The 3,785-nt window shown below is 49.1% G+C and overlaps 1 protein-coding gene across 4 annotated transcripts in view; it reads right to left on the reverse strand.

Annotated features, from left to right (window-relative positions):
• Window positions 1-1,779, reverse strand: part of CNOT4 (CCR4-NOT transcription complex subunit 4) — a 132,860-nt gene extending 131,081 nt beyond the window's left edge. For all 4 annotated transcript variants that reach the window (XM_012557369.2, XM_004382694.2, XM_012557370.2 and 1 more), the window contains exon 1: window positions 1,542-1,779. The gene's annotated coding sequence lies outside the window, so the exon portion shown is untranslated. The remainder of the gene's footprint in view (window positions 1-1,541) is intronic.
• Between the last annotated feature and the right edge of the window lie 2,006 nt (window positions 1,780-3,785).

Consider the following 3,785-nt stretch of genomic DNA (forward strand, 5'->3'; position numbering starts at 1 on the left):
ATAATAATGGCAGTGAGTACCTCCAAATGCATGTATGGCACAGCTTTGTCATCTCTTTTCCTAGCCCCCTTCTTTGCTTGGAAAAGAGATGACAAAGCTGTACCATACATGCATTTGGTGGTACTCACTGGCATTACTGGAAAAGGTATGAGGGATGTAGGTATGCAAAAGAAATACTGATTTTTCTTTAGCATATGTACGTGATCTTTTCAAGAGAAGACAATTTATTCAGATAACTACTATACTAGAAGTCTTAAAAGTGAGAACTTCTCAATTCCAAAAATACTAAGTAAATATGGTATTAGCTGGAGAGGAAATTTCCACTCAAACCAAAAATAAAATGTCATCAATTAAGCGGAACATCAATCTAAAACTCAGTCAATAATCAGTTCTTGGCATGGATGGGATCCGTAACCCTCATGCAACTCATCTAATGAAAAAAATCACTTATATTTGCTTGTGGAGTTCACAAACGAATCTTGTGTGTGCACCAGGTTTATCTTATTTTGAAATGCTGAGGCTAATATTTATTGGAATAATCAGAGCTCACATTAAGTGGCCTGGGGAGAAGCAGTTCAGAAGAACACTTGGTGCATGGGGAAACCGGTCCAAAATGAAAAGGGGGGGGGGGAGCCAAATCCAGCCGAGCGAAAAATCCACACCTAGATCACTGAGCGCAAAAAGAAAACGTTCTTCCCTGAGTAGGCTGAATACACGATCTTCAGTCAGAACGTCTCCTAGTATCCTACCTCTCTGTTCATTCACTTCTCAACTTCCTTGACTTTCCTAGGACCAACACGGGGCATCCCTTTTTCTGGAATTGTGTGTTGGAAGAATCTGTACAGGAAAGAGGGAAGGGACGGACAATTCCCAAAAAGGCTGAGAAACAGGTGGGTTAGAGCGGGCAGCAACATAATCCAGACACTTAAGGGGCGGCTTGAAGATGACAGATGTGGTCAAAGACAAGACTGCAAATCCGAGGGAGCTCCGGTGTGGCAGATACTCCGGGGGCTGGCTGCAAGCAGAAGGGGGGGCAAAGGCTAACTCCAGGAGCAAAACCCAAGCAGCAGGGCGAGTGGGCAATGAGCAGCGGGCTTCACCAGCAGCAGCAACACGGGTCGGAGTGGAAGTGATGGCTCTGGTCTCGGGAGCCGGGGGCCAGAGGGGAAGGACGTCAACGCGGGGAAGTGGGGCTGGGGAACAAGGAGTCCTGAGACCCAAGAACCCTGCCCCAACAAATACGAACGGGAGGGAGAGCTGGAGACGAGGAGCCGCCTCGGCTCCCAGCGGAGGAAATTTCCGAAGGAGAGCCGGGCTCGCCGCCGCCGCTCCTCCCGCCCCGCTCCCTTTTCCTGGTGGTAACTGCTGTGGCGTAGAGGCGAGAGGGAGGAAGAGGAGGAGGAAGACCACGCAGGAGGAGAGTGAGGATGAGGCGGGGGGGTGGGGAGGGAGGGTGCGGCCTGCACAGTCCCGGTGAAGCCTCCGCTCTCTCGTAATGGGTCAGCCCGGGTTTCCCCTAAGCCCAGCCCCGCAGAACTCACCCGCCTGCCGTGCCTCGCTTTTCCCGTAGCCGACTCCACGCGCCGCCGCGTCCTCGCCAGAGACCACTGAACGAGGGTCGGGGAAAAAACTCTTCAGAACAGGGCCTGATTGCTTCAGCGAGTCCGACCTTTACGGCTGAGAGAGAGACTCTCAGCTTTCGGTGGGTTCCACAGCCAGACGGGCCACCATCTTACATTAGGGTAAGACTCCTCCGGCCTGCCGTGCGCAGGCGCACGCCGATCCGGCCGGGCGGGGCGGGGGAGGGGCGGAGGGTCGGTGGGCGGCCGAGTGGGAGGTGGCAGCGGCCACGCCCGCAGCACTCTGGGAGTTGTAGTTCTCGGAGGGCAGCCGCCCAGCGGCACGCCGGAAGTTGTAGTTCTCCCTGCAAGGGCGGCGGGGGTCGCCCGCCTCACGTGGCTGTTGGCTGCTGCTGCCTTTCTTCGTGTTTTCTCCCTGGTCGGCCCCTATGTGCCAGCCTGCTGTCATTCGGCCAGTGATTTCCGTTAGTGGTTCCGTGTTCTTGGTGTTTGCTGAAGTGTGGGATATCAAAACTCGGGGCGAGTGTAACAATTTGGGGTTGCCCGGGACGCCTCTACTCGGCCCCGCCCCACATAGGTATCTAAAGGGGCGGGGCCGGCAGGTCCGGGCCGAAGGAGCGCGGGATTTGATCTAGGAGGAGATATTTGATGCCGACTGGGCTTCTGTGTACGGAAAGTGAGCGTTAGCTCGTACCCTCGTCATTGCGCGTTAGGGGGAACCGTTTTCTTTGGCAGTAACCGCTTTTGATCCTATCCTCCCCGTACATCTCCAGGGAAGAAATACCCTGAATTGTCCTGTGCGAGAGAACTGAAGACCCATGCAACTACAAAAACCTGTGTTCTAATGATGTAAATTTGAGAACATTATACGGACTAAGGTGCAAATTGTTGCTAGCTCGGTATCCTGCCCTACACTTCTGTGAGTAAAGTTCACAAACTCCGCACACATCCCAAAAAATATAAGAATGCTGCCGCAGTCCCTGGGGAGCGCCAGGGAATCTTCCATGACAAAAATCAATCAACGTACTGGTCCCTCCCACTTGCCTCCTGGAACTCTGGTGGGAGTGGCGCTCCAAGCAGTCGTTTGTGCTTATTGCCTGTATTCTTCACCCATTCATGCAACAAATAGTCTTTGAGCTCCTCCTGTGTCCAGCACCGTTCTAGGCACTGGGTTTACGACGGTGAGCAAAACAGACAAATCTCCCTGTCCCCATTCTAGTGTGTGTGTTGGGGTGGTGGAGAGGGGAGGGAGGCAATAAACTTAAAAAATATCCGATAAAATGTATGTCATAACTAATAAGGAAAAAATTGAAAGCAAGGGGAGTAGAGAAAGATTTCATGTCTCTGAACCTAATCTCATAGTGAGAAGCACTCATTTCATTCCATTTTTAGTTCTTTATGTTTCACTCAAGCCCAGACAACAATTACATGGTGAGAAATTAAAATATGTAATAAACTCCCGTTTTACCATACATTTGAAATTGTAGAATTTTTACAGAATTTCCTAACAAGGAAATAAAACAAAATAATGGAAAGAACAAAATAAAAAGAATCCTTTCCATTGTTGAAGATTAGAACCATAGCAGTAACAATGGAAAGGGGTCTTAAGCATCACTAATCCAGTAATTGGCAACCTTGTCTTACACAATAGCCCTTTTTTAATAATGAGTATTTTCATAATGTCCCCTTTATAATCCTAAAATTAAATTCATAGACAGTATAACCTACCTACATACAAGCTTTTATTTGTTTTCAATCAAAATAATGCCCTATTTAAAGAAGCACAAAGAAAATGTTGTCGTTAGTTGCTCTCAAGTTGGCTCCGACTCATGGCGACCCCATGTACAATAGAACAAAACATTGCTCGGTCCCGTGCCATCTCCATGATCAATGTTTGAGTCCACTGTTATTGTGAGTACCTTCCAACCTAGCGGGCTCATCTTACAGCACGGTTTTGAACAATATTCTGTTGTGCTCCACAGAATTTTTATTGGCTGATTTTCCAGAAGTAGCTCACCAGGCCTTTCTTCCTAGTCTGCCTTAGTTTAGAAGCTCCACTGAAACTTGTCCACCATGGGTGACCCTGCTGGTGTTTAAAATATGACGGTGGCATACCTTCCAGCCTCATAGCAGCAACGCGCAAGCCACCACAGTACAACAAACTGACAGATGGATAGTGAACAAAAAAAAAAAATTTATCATAAA

The sequence above is a fragment of the Trichechus manatus genome, unplaced genomic scaffold (assembly GCF_000243295.1).
Source record: "Trichechus manatus latirostris isolate Lorelei unplaced genomic scaffold, TriManLat1.0 scaffold00097, whole genome shotgun sequence".
Lineage (NCBI taxonomy): Eukaryota > Metazoa > Chordata > Mammalia > Sirenia > Trichechidae > Trichechus > Trichechus manatus.